Here is a 12,834-nt window from a genome sequence, read left to right on the forward strand (position 1 = left end):
CCTTTGAGAAAGGCTGCCAAGCTGGGCGCCAGGAACAGCCAGGATGGAGGCGGGGTGGGATGGGGGTGCAGGCAACGGGCCGGGAGAGCTTTAACTCTAGAGAGTCGAGGCCCGGTGTGGCTCGCCACCCCCCCCCAACCCCGCCCTCGCAGCCCCTGCTCTAGCGCCTCAAACCCGAGCCGCCCAGTCTAAGGGCTTCTGTGTAGGGGGCGGGGGGGCGATACCAATCACGGGGGGTGCGCCACCTCCTTCTCGCGCCCCCCGCCTCGGCTGGCTAGGTTGGTGCCGCCCATTAGCGGCGCGGGTCCCGCCCGCAGCTAGCGCGCGCTCGGGGGCGAGGGCGGGGAGAGTGGGGGCGGGGAGCAAGGGGTGGGGGCGGGGCGGCAGGCGCTGTCAGAGCCGCGGCTGCACCGGCGCATCCGCTGCCGCCGAGGGGACTCCGCGCCCGCCGGGTCGGCTCGGCTCCGGCCGCCCCGCGCCTCCCCCCTCGCCGCCCCCCGGGCCTGCCCCCCTTGCTTCCCCCACCCCGTCCCCTGTGCCTCCCCCGCCCCTACTCCCCCACCCCCCTTCTCCCAGCCTGCGCCCTCCCGCGCGCTCCCAGGCTCCGGCTGCAGCCTCTCTGAGCCCAGGAGCCGGGCCGGGGCGGCGGGCGGGCGGGCGCGCGGACCCCGCGGCTATGAAGTGGCCCCCAGGGGCCCGGAGCCCGAGAGCCCCCGGGGAGGGAGGTGCGCGCGGCCCAGGGCAGCAGCCGAGGGGCGCCGGGGCCGGCGCATAGGGGCCGCCGCCCGCCATGGACCGCGCCGGGGACGATCCGGACTCGCCACCGCAGGTCAGTGCCCCCGCGCCCCCCGCGCGCTGCCACAGCGCAAAGAGTCCCATTATGCGTCCCCATCAGTACCCACGCCATGTCCTCCCGTGCGCGCGTGTGTGTGTGTCTGTGTGTGTGTGTGTGTGTGTGTGTGCGCGCGCGCGCGCGCAGCGGGGGCAGCTGGAAAGGGGCCGGGAACCGGGCCGGGGCCGGGAGGCGCAGCCGCCGAGGGGCTGCGAAACAAAACCCCGTTGGTGCCTGCCCTCCTCCGGCCGGCCTTAAGGGAAAAGAGAGCTGGTTCTCGGCAGCTTCCAACAACTGGCCCAGGCTCCGAGCTCTTGCGCCCCTTTCCACCTCAGCAGGTGGTTCCTTGTCTCGCGGAGGAGTCAGGGGTAGCACACCCGCCGCACCCCTGCTCCCCAGCAGCCATTCCCAGTCGCTCTATAGCCGCAGGTATTGGCAAGTTAACTATCTTCGGGGAACCCAGCCTCTGCCACTCTACTGGGGAGTCTGAGGGGCTAGAAGGTGGTAAGTGTGGCAAAGGGCTCTTGGGCCCATCGGTGTAGCCAGGAAGGAGGCATGACCAAGTTCACCACCCACCCCGGTGCACCTGACATCCTGATTGCTCTGAAGTCAGAGCGTTAAACTTTAGAAAAGGAAGCTGAGAGGTGAGGCAGGATAGAAGAAAGGAGAAAGCCATAGGATCTCACAGTGCCAGAGAAAGGAGGTGACAGCTTAGGTCAAGAGACACCCCTTCCCCCACACACATATGAATACATAAGCAATCTTGACTAGCCTCCCCTTCCCCTACCTCCACCCAGCCAGGCCTACCATCAGCCATGAACTAGTCTGATGAATTCTTGTAGAAGCTGGAGCTAAAGGATTCCAGGGATTTCCAATTCACAGGACTCTGAAGGGGACCTCTGCTGACAGTTACTAGCCCTATGCTGGTGGGGCAGCTCTATCTGGATAGAGGAAGCATTGGGACCCGGTCGGATTCCGTGGCTTGCACTGTAAAAGGATTGGGTGTGAATGTCCTAGTGCGTAATAGCACTGTGAAGTTATTATGTGTTTCTGTGGAAATGGGAAGCACACAGCTTCTTAAGTTGGGGCTTATGGGGGTGTGTGGCTTCACAGGACTGATGCTCTAGTGTTTTCTAAGATTTGTCTTCTGTGCCCCATGTCACCCTACCTCTGCCAATAGCCACCACAGAGATTGAGACATTTCCTCCCAGAACTTGATTAACTGGTGACCATTATTACTGGACCAAACAACAAGTTCCCCGTCTATATGGAATAAAGACTCTTCCCATGAGACCCTCAAAGAAACTGTCCACTCTGCCAAGTCTGTGTCCAGCACACCCAAAGGTTCTGGAGTTGCATGCCATTTCCCTCTGCCCCTTTTGGTGGGAACAAGAAAGCTTGCCAAGGTTCATGAAATAGGGAGGGTAAATGAATTTGTGCCTCATTCAGCCCAGGAACCATGTGGTTTGCTGTGCCCTTTTCTCTACCTGATCCTAGATGCTTGGAAATCACTCTGTTTTCAGGCATGTTGGAAGTTCATATCTGCTGGATTGAATATATGCATATAGGTTTCCGGGTGAGCAGGCACTAACTGGTCCACCTGAAGCATGGGGCAAGTAAATCACTGAGGTTGGACAGCTCCAACGACAGGATTGGAGCCTGCAGCAGAGACCATGGGCTCCAGAGGAGCATGGGGGGAGAAGGGGGTAGCTCAGTTCCTTGTCTCTGGCATCTGGATAGACCTGGATTTACCCACAGTAGTTTGAGGGGTGAGGGGAACAAGTCAGCTGTACTTCTTGTTGTGAAGCATAAGGTGAGGAGGTAGGACAGGAGCTTTGCAAGTGTGAGGAGTGCAAGAGGATGAGCTGATTGGGAGTTGGGCTCAAAGATAGGGGAGATCGTTGGTTCAATTTGGCTAGAAAAGAGGAATGAGCAGGCCTTAGAGATGCCCGAGAGCTCCTGTCTGCTGACACTGGAAGAGAAGCTAGGCAGGGCTCAGGAAGAGAAGGAATCCGAGAGTCTGAGGCAGGCAGTGGAGCCAGCCTGAGACAACAGACAAAGACACAGAGGCGTGCTCACAGAACGATGGGGTGGGGGGCCCAGAGGCAGAGCTGTGGCTTGCCCAGTGGTGCTGTTGGGGCCAGTCCAGGGCCCTCCCAAGCTCCACAGTACCAGCAGTCATCCACCAGGGCAGAGTGGAGGGGTCCTTAGAGGAGCTGTCGGACAGTCTCCTGAGGAAGGCCCTTTCCAGGCCTCGGATGAATGCGAGGGAAGGTTCAGAGGGATGATTAAAGGCAAAAGAGGGCTGGCTGTTGGATCAGTGTCTTCAGGAAGACTTTCTTGCCCAGGCTCACCCCCCAGTGCTGAGGGCTTCCCCCATCTCCTGGCCCCTGCCCCACTACCCCTCCTCATACTGGGATGCATGGAGTGGGGAAGGGTGTGGACTCTGGAGAGACTGGCTCTGGGAAGAAGGAAAAGAAAAGCCTCTTTCATGATGCCCCAGGCCTCCAGACAAGACATTTGGAGACCCTGCAGAAGAGCATTGGGGGCTGGAGGGGTGGGGTATGGAAGTAGTGCAGTGCAGGGCACTGGCTCTCAGCCAGTTCTGGGGGGCCCTCCTTGACCAGTTTAGTGGACTTTGGGAAAAACTGAGCCCTCTAAGCCCTGGTTTCCTAAAAACCTAACCTGAGGAAGCCTCATCCCACCAGGCTGTTTTTAGGTGAAGTGCCAGATAAATGTTAATTTATGTACTTATTTTATATACCCTCCCCCACATTCTTCCAGGATTTGGATGGCTACAGAATTTGGAGTAGCAATTCTCGGGCCAACCATGGAACCAATTACACTGGGATGGTTATAGTCTCTCCATCTCCCACGCCACTCCACCCCATCTGCTTTGCCACTCCTCCAGACTCTAGGCCTTCCCCAGGCCCACCTGGGATGTGCCTCTGTTGCTTGGACACTCTCATGTCTTCTTGGAACAACAGCAACTGCAGTGTTTTCATGTCTAATTAGTGGTCAGTGTAATTGTTCCAATTCATCAGCTAGTGATTTCATAAAACAATTTATGCAACTTAGAAGAACTCTAGCTCTGTGACCTCTTATTATCCATGGTGAAAAATGGCAAGGTGGACAGATGTCACTCAAAATTCCTTTCACTTCCATAGATGTTGACTGAGCACCTACTGTGTTCTAGGCCTTGGGCCAGTGCTGGGAACATAAGGCATCAAATAATCCAAAATCAGGAGTTTTTATTTAGCTTTTGGAAGGGTTATGTGGGTTGCTTTTTTTTTTTTTTTTTTTTTTTTTTTGCAGCTACAGCAAATTTACTTTTCTAATGAGGTTCAGCTCCAGCCAATATTAAAATGAGTCTGCGCTCCCTGCACACACCAGCTGACAGCAGGGCAGGCAGCCTCCCAGCCAAGTGGCTGGCAGGGATTAGGGCTTTGCCACCAATAAGCCCAAAAGTGGAGAGTTTCAGTCTGGATCACCAAGAGTTGACTGGATTTAGGGATAAACCTTGCCCACGGGGCTACATATCTCACAAAATATTAGAGGCATGGGCAGGGCTTCTTCTTGTATGTGTGAACTGTAAGCTGTTCTTATCTCTTTATGATGGGAAGAAGGCTGGAAGGAGCAGAGATAAAACAGCATGGTCTGGATTATTTGGAGTGGAAATATAGGACCAGACCTGAGGTTGGGAGCCTGGTTCAGCCAGCCCTCCCTGACTGGCTAGGTTTGGCTGAGCTCATCCTTTCTCCCTCCTTCTGCTTCTCTCCATCTTGCTTTTTTCCTTATGAGGCAGTTAGGCAATTGGGCCTCTGAGGCCATGAGTCTCTTTAGGCTCAAGATCCTGGGCTATTCATCTGACCATCATTCAAAAACCTCTATAGCCCAACGCTAGATGTGGGGTGAGCTGCTTTCCCTCCCATGGTGAGCAGTCTTCCATTCACACCAGCCATATTTTGAGAGCCAATGGCAACCATATTGGACAGCACAGATACAGAACATTCTGAGCATCACAAAAAGTTCTACTGAAAGTGCCATTCTAGACTCGACATGGATGGTTTTAGCAAGGTGGCTAAGAGAATGGGGTTCTGGAACCTGACTGGCTAAACTCAAATATGGCTTTGCTACTTAATAACCGTGTAGTCTTGGGACATTACTTATCCTCTTGGTGCCTCGGATTTCTCATCTCTAAAATGGGGATAATCCCAGGGTGTTTATGAGGAGAGAATGAGTCATTACGGTTAATCATGATAATCACTCGGAGAATGCAATACTAAGTGCTTTGCCTAGCAATTTCTATTATTCATTTATTTAACAATTCACTTAACAAACACTTAATGAACAACACACTTTATGCCAGCGTGATGCCAGGTGCTGGGGCTGTCAGTCATAAGCCTGTGATCTTGCTCCCTGAACCTCAGTTTCCTCACCTGTGATGGGAATGTGCCAGATAGTAACCCCTCACCACTGCCCCGATGAGATGCACTGAGATGAGTAATGTCTTCCTTTGCCCATGATACTTCTGGATAAGCAGGGGTAACATTTCTGGAAGTGGATACAAGTTAAGTTCTCTTTTTATTGGAACCACTCTCACCAAAAAAAAAAAAAAAAAAAAAAAAAAAAAAAGCATTTCCTAAGCCTAAGCCTCCATAAGTTTGAAATAAAAGGGGCAAATGCATCTTGTTGAGTGGGGAAAGAACCAACTGGCGGGGGGCACCTGGGTGGCTCAGTGGGTTGAAGCCTCTGCTTTCGGCTCAGATCATGATCTCAGGGTCCTGGGATCGAGCCCCGCATAGGGCTCTCTGCTCAGTGGAGAGCCTGCTTCCCCCTCTCTCTCTGTCTGCCTCTCTGCCTACTTGTGATCTCTGTCTGTCAAATAAATAAATAAAATCTTAAAAAAAAAAAAAAAAAAACCAACTGGCGGTGGGGGTGGGGGGTGGCTCTTGCCTGGGCTCACCCCCTCCCTGGTCTGGAGGGAAGGAAAGCTAGGAGGCCGCTGCCCTGGGCTCAACAGTGGAAAGAGGCCAGGAGGGAGCAAGGCCCTTGGCTGGACAGGATTTAAAAATCAGCTGGCCGACCCAGTGACTCGCCACAGCTCTGTCAGCAGCTCACTGTGTGACAGAATCTTGTAGAACCTCATCTTCCTCATCTAAAATATGAGTGTGAACCATGTGAACATTGCCCCCCCTGAATTATACCATTTACCTTGGTAAAGGAAATGTGTCTGAGAAGCAAGAATTTGCCATGTGTAGCCACAAACTATTGGATGAACACTGAAGACTATCTGGGCTATAAGGCTTTACACAGAATTTAGATTCTGTGACTCTGGGTTACAGAGTCCATCTGTAACTAACTCCATCTGCATCTAACTCCATCACTTGTTGATTCCTTCTTTTTATAGGTAAGAAAACCAATGCCCAGAGAGGTTCCAGGCCTATCTCAGGTCACACAGCACTGTCGTGCCTTTTCCTAGACTCTGACCTCAGTCTCCCACCTCCCTACTTTTCCCTTTCTGTTAGGCTGCCTGTCCTTTTGGCAGGACAGAGATGCACAACAGGGAATCAGGAATTGCCTCACCTGGGGCGTGGGGTAAGAGGCTGACACTTGAAACCCAGCTCCTTTCATCCAGTCTGGGACAAGTCTTCTCTCCCCTTCTCTGACAACTGGCCCAAGAAGACGAACTTAAACTATCTCTGACAGGACCCCAGGGAAGGTCAGATCCTTCTGGCCACCGGCAATGTGTTAAAAATACATAGAAAACTTTAATTAAATCAGTGAATCATTAACCTGCTACTGTATGTCCATGTACACTCTGACCAAAGGAATAAGTTCAGCCTAGAAATCATCAGTCTGAGAGAGCCATCAGGGGCCCTCCGTGGCTTGACACTGAGGTTCTGGGGCCACCTGGCTCCAGCTCAACCCAGACCCGAAGCTTCTGGGTCCCTAATGGCTGATTGGGGATGTCCTATGGGATGTGTTCTGAAGCCTAAGGATATCCAGGCATCTTTCTCAGCCCACCTCCCCATCACCAGCATCCTGATGCCCTTAGAGATAGATAAGTGCTGACTTCTGGAGATGTTAGCACCCTGTCCCCTGGAAGGTGTAGTTAATAGGATTATACGGCCAGGGTGAGCAGACCACATGAAGCTTTTCAAGGAGATGCCTCTTCTTTGTGGCCATCCTGGGCACATATTTATTTCTCCCACTCACTACTTCATGCTCTCTTCTCCTCTACCCGCTTCATGCACAGAACACAGACCAGGAAGGACCACCCTAGGTGCAATGGCAATGGCCAGCCAGCACTCCCCCAGGGGCTGCAGAATCCTTACTCCAGGGCAGCAGCTTTCTCCCACCCCAGCCTGCTTAAGTGAATGTAAAGGCTCTGGGCAAGTTATTTTCTTTTTCCATCAAAGCTTCTGAACTTAAGCTGAAGTGTTACTAGCCTAACTCCATCATTTGTCGATACCAGCTTCTTCTCCCACTCATAAATCTCTCTCTGTCTCTCTGGAAACAAATGCCCCAGCTTCTCTGTCCCTCCCCAGGCCCCATGACTGGGCAACACAGCAGGCTGCTCTATGTGTGAGTGCGTGCACGTGTGCATGTGTGTATGCATTCATGTGTGCACACACTCCTCCACCACACCTCACTCGGTCGTAGCAGCACCTTTGGAACCTCTGTAGGGTTCTCTGTGCATGTTTCCTCACGGCAGCACTCCCCCGTGACAGCCACCAGGCAGGTGCACCAGCAGCCCCACTTGGGACTAAAACGAAGGGGCCCATTCCAGCCCTGCTGCCAGGAAAGCCCTCTGACCCACCATCCCCTCTCCCTGCCTAGTATGCAGGCCCTAAGGAATGTGTCATTGTTGGCAGATCTAACCAGACCTTCTGGACAACCAGTTGTTTTTGGTGTGAGCAGTAAAACACACGTGAAAATTACCAGCTGAGCCATTTCTCCGTGTTCAGCAGTATTCAGTATTAAGTACATTCATATTGACATGCAGCCGTCTATCTCCATAACTTTTTCATCTTGCAAATTGGAAAGTATATTCGTTAAACAGCAGTTCTCCACTTCTCCTTCCCTCAGCCCTGGTAAGCACTGTTCTACCTTCTGTTTCTGAGTTGACTCCTTCCAATAACTCAGGTAAATGGCGTCGTACAGTATCTGTTCTTCTGTGATTGGCGTCTTTCATTTAGCGTAGTGTCCTCTAGGCTCATCCATATTGCAGTGTCGCTCAGGATCCCTTCCTTTCTCAGGCAGAGTACTACTCCATTGCACATGTACACTGCATTTTGTTTATCTGGTCAGACAATTGACCAGTTCTTTGGTGCCAAGCCATGGAGCAAGAAGTGCTTGATAGTGGTGGTTCTCCCCATTTGACCTTCCCATTCAGTGGGTGTCTCAGTATAAGGGCCCAGCAGAGACCTCTGTGCTCTGAGTTAACCTACGTGACAAGCATAATAGGAGCACAGAGAGGAGAGAGACCCATTTTATTTGAAGAGAAGGGTGTATTTTTTGGACCTCTGGTTGCTCCCTTCACTGCCCAGTGCTGATGGAGCCTCCTCAGTGCCCAGCCCCTGTGAGGCATTCCCCAGGAGAAATGTACCTGGCCCAGTCCTGGAAGGTCAAGTGGGGAACTGTTCCTTGAGGAACAGTATGGAGAAAAACATTCCAGGCAGAGGTACCTTCCAGGGAGGTAAGGTCAACACCCTGTCACAGACCCCTCCCTACCTGCCACCTTCTCAGGACCCTGAGAAAGAAATCTGTCCCCAGATTTCTTCCCTGGGGGCAGGAGCCCTTGGTGATCCCAGAGAGCCCCTGTGTATGTGGCAAGACTGCCTTACCACCTGCCTTTGCATTGTGCAGGCTCCTTCTTGGTGATCTGTAGCCCCCCTGCTGCTAGCTGTATAACATACAGCCTGTAAAACACAGAGATAGTGTCAGCATAATCTACCGTCTGGGGGACTGAGATTTAGGGATCCTCCATTCATCACACTCGTGCCAGCCTGCCCATGGTGGGGAGGGCACACACTGCCCACTCTAGACTCACAGGCCTGCTGAGGCTGGTCTCGCCACACTCCCCCCCCTCCACCTTCAATGCCTTCCCTTAACTAGTCTCCACCCAGGCAATAGGGTGAGCTAATGCCAGGAGGGATCGAAGGGATATGGCAGAAGTAACAGAGGAAATTGGGCAGCCTCCAAGGGGGGAGATGAAGCTTTCCAGGAACCTGGCCTGCTTCCAGGGGAGAAAGGGCAGTGATGACAGGCCTCAGGGGTCAATAGCACCAGCCCCTTGCTGACGGTCAGCTCTCAGCCCCAAGGCTGCTAGAGTCTCCATGTCCTGACATCTCTGGAGACAGAAGAGAAGAAGGGGCATCTGACCTGAAATCCCCAGTCCTTCCCTGAGCGTGTGTCTCCAAGAGTCGGGCAGAGACCTGGGCTGACGTCATGGGGGGAGGAGGGCAACACAGGGACGTGTCCCAACACCAGGGCAGGCCCGGCTGTCTACTCCTGGCACAGCCTTTCAGTTCTGTGCTCGGCTTCTGAATCTGTAAAAAAGGAACAAAGAAAGCACTGCCTTCCCAAGGGAGCTGTACTGAGAGACGATGCTGGGCAGCTGTATATGAAAGAGCTTGGTAAACTGCGAAGAGCCTGCAAGAGGGGTCAGAACAAGGCCCGAGTGCTGGGTTTCCTAGGCATGGCCTCTCCCCAGGGCCAGTCTGCCTTCTCCAGGCCACAGCAGGCAGGCGCCTCTCTTTATCATCCTGCTGTGTGCCCGTGTGCCTGCTTTCTGTGGGGGCCATTCTCAGCACAGCCTCATCCTTAGAGGGAGGAATCTGCTAGAAACACTGTCCCAGAGGCCGATTGTGCTGACCAGACAGGAAGGAACTGAGATGCCCCCTCTCTCTTCCCTTCTCTTTTAGGCACTTGGATTTAGCTGAATCTTAAAACAAGTTGTAATTACTCTTTTACATTACATTATCTAACATTTTTAGTACTCATCGTTTGTAGGCCTCACGCTGGATGTTTTCCGTGGTTCCCTCACTTGATCCCAAAAATAGGTCAGTAAGAGTTACAGATAAGGAAATTGAGTCACAGGGATATCAGTGCAATTTTTGCTTTGTGTCAGGGCCTGGACCCTATGAAGGGATCCAGAGGTAAGTAAGGCCTGGTGCCCCCAGAGGAACCCATGGCCCAGGAGCTGGAGACAAACATGAAAACCAAAAAGTGCCCAGAAGGTTCCGGAGCTGGACCTTGCTTTCATGGACATGGAGTGCTCAGGCCTGGGAAAGAGCATGGCCAGGAAAGGCTTCAAAGCAGGAAAGGCAGGCTGAGGGCATAGGGCTCAGAATGGCCTCACCTAGTCAGCACCCTCACCCAGAACTGCACAACATCAGCATCAAAGGAAACTGAGGCAGAGAGCAGCCTGGACAGTATGAGGGCAGGAAGGACAGTACTGTGGGGACAGATGAACATTGGCTGCTCACACCTTCTCCACAAGATGCCTGAATCCCACCTTCACCCACAGTCCAGGAGGCTCTGTATGGCTATCCCTGCCCACCCTTGTCATGGACCCTCGGTCCCTGGGCCAGACCCACCGGGTTACCTGGCCTGCTTCGTTCCAGTCCCCCAGGCCCTGGTCACGTGCCCTGCCCACCAGTCTGCAAGGGTCTGATGGGTGCCAATTCAGTCATTATGACCTGTTCCCTGCTCCATCCTATGGGCCCTCAATGGAGCCAGTACTTGGCACCTACCTATCCCAGCACTGGACTTGTGTCATCCTCCCTGGGCCTCCCCCGTAGTCAAGTGCTGATGAGATGAGGGCTGTGTCCTCCCAGCAATCAGACCCCAGGAGGCTAGGATACTACAGTTTTTCTGGGTTCTGGAATGTACCCTAACCTCAGCCTCAGCAGGTAGCAGGCCACCCCCTACTGCTCAGGCAGCCTGGAAGAAAAGGAGGGTCATAAAGCAGCCTGCATGGCCCTTGATACCACTGTTCCACTAGCAACTGTCGATTTGCGTGTCCTCCCCCACTGGTCCCTGCTGTTCATCTTACATCAGAATCTGCTCAGTCCTCCACTCCTACTCCCCTCACTCCCTCTCAGCCAACCAGGTGTTTGTGGTGTCTTGACCCCATGGGTGTGTGCCACATTGAGGCAAGACCCCACCTTGTGTCCCAAACTGCCCCATACCTTTCACAGAGCAAGTGTTGCAGCAGCTGAGCTGAAAGGCTGAAGAGGATTTTGCTATAAACGTGGGATTCAAGGCAGGACTACTGTATCCTCGTGTGGCCTTGACCTGTGCTAGGGTAACACACATTGCCAGTTCTGCTCCCCTGTCTCCAAGAGGGTGAGGCGAGGCCAGGGCTGGCAGAGGATATGGGGAGGTGTTCCCAGCAACAGTGAGAACCCCAGTGCTCCCAGAGCTTATAATGCAGAGGGTGGAAGAGCCGTTCTGGATTTGCTCACAGCACAAACCAAGTGTGTTGATCCTTTGCAGGGGTAAAGACCGATTTTGGGAGTAGGCAGAGGGGAGAAGGACTCTGTACACAAGGTTCATTCCCATGACTGGGTGACAGTGGGCTCCAGTTAGGGGACCGTTACCCAGTGTGCCCAGGCCAGTCCCTGAGCGTGCCTATTGTTGATGCACTGACTCATCATCACAGTCTGAAAGGTCCTGGTTTGGTAGTAAAATATATGGCCCCCACCTATTCTGATGGACAGGGCCAAGGGGCAGGACTGAAGCACAGATGCCCAGCATGGGCTCAAAGACCAGGAGGATGAGCCCTAGTTTCCACCCAGCCCAGCACAGAGGTGGGAGAGTGTCCCCCAGAGGCAGCCTGCAGGGAGCTTGGACCAGGAGAGAGAAGAGCAGAGAAGAGGGCTACTGCATCCCAGGGAGCAGGTCTCAGGCAGGAGTGAGGCTGGGCTGCTGTCAGACTGGACCCAGGATTCCCGGACATTCAACTCCTCTGTGCCTCAATTTCTTCATCTGCAAAGCATCCATAAAGCTTTGGAATTACAAGGATTTATTGATTAAATGAGATGACCAATGTGAAATCATTTGGGAAGTTGCAAATCAGTACTGAGTTGTGTTCCAGGTAGTTTCTAGGGAACTGGGGCTGCCCCTACCCACAGCCCCACAGAGAAAGGGAATTGGCCTGTCTATATCTGTGTTCTGAGATCTGAGGCCATTGGAGACCAAGGGCCCATGAGGTAATCCTTCAGTTGAGCAGAGACCCAATCATGGGATTCTCCAACAGGGCTTAGAAGCAATAACCAAACCCAGCCGAGGGTGTGCTCGCATGTGCCCATGAACACACGTGCACTCATTAAGATGGGGTGCTGGCTGTGAGCGCCGAACTGTGTGCACCTGTGTGTGAAGTGAGCTGCTGCCCTGTGAAATCACTCTGAAGGGGGCTTCAGAGTTTGCTGGCACAGCCTTGATGACTTATTCAAATGGGAGACTCAGCCTGGCTATTCTCCTTAGTGAAATGACAAATTTTCCACAGCCAGGAGGATGTGGAGCAGGAGGCCTCAGTCACCTTCCCCAGTCATGTAGCGTAGAGACGGTGGTGAGTAAGAGGCAAGAGGGCCCCAAACACTGAACTGGTACTCAGACTTCCACAAGGCAAGGACCTGTGTAGGACCCTCTCCTACCATATGGGATGATGGCAGAGGTTCTAGCAAGAGGGACAGCAGGGGTCAGAGGCCAAGGTGAAGAAGCATGGTTGCAGACGGAAGGAAATAGGGGGATGCTAGTTTGTGAGGGCCAGGCCTGGCTTGCTCTCAGGACACCTTGACTCTAAATCAAGATCTCTGTCCCTGGGGCTGGCCCAGATGCTGGTCCTAGGAAAGAGCAGTTACCATCTAAATGAACCAAGCAGTTTTACCTGCTTCCAGAGCTTTCCCAAGTTTGCTGCAGGGAGAGGAGAAGGCTCTGGATGGTAGAAGTCAGAGACTGCCCTGGGTAGGAGATAGATAGGAAACAGAAGA

The 12,834-nt window shown here is 53.2% G+C and overlaps 1 protein-coding gene across 2 annotated transcripts in view; it reads left to right on the forward strand.

Annotated features, from left to right (window-relative positions):
• Window positions 1–710: 710 nt before the first annotated feature.
• The window catches only part of B3GAT1 (beta-1,3-glucuronyltransferase 1), a 30,006-nt gene continuing 17,882 nt past the window's right edge, over window positions 711–12,834 (forward strand). The window contains exon 1 of one of the 2 annotated variants that reach the window (XM_045080326.1): window positions 711–829. The gene's annotated coding sequence lies outside the window, so the exon portion shown is untranslated. The remainder of the gene's footprint in view (window positions 830–12,834) is intronic. The other variant, XM_045080325.1, reaches the window with a different exon arrangement.

This window comes from Mustela putorius, unplaced genomic scaffold (genome assembly GCF_011764305.1).
Source record: "Mustela putorius furo isolate JIRA1106 unplaced genomic scaffold, ASM1176430v1.1 tig00000460_pilon_pilon_pilon, whole genome shotgun sequence".
In the NCBI taxonomy this organism is placed as follows: domain Eukaryota; kingdom Metazoa; phylum Chordata; class Mammalia; order Carnivora; family Mustelidae; genus Mustela; species Mustela putorius.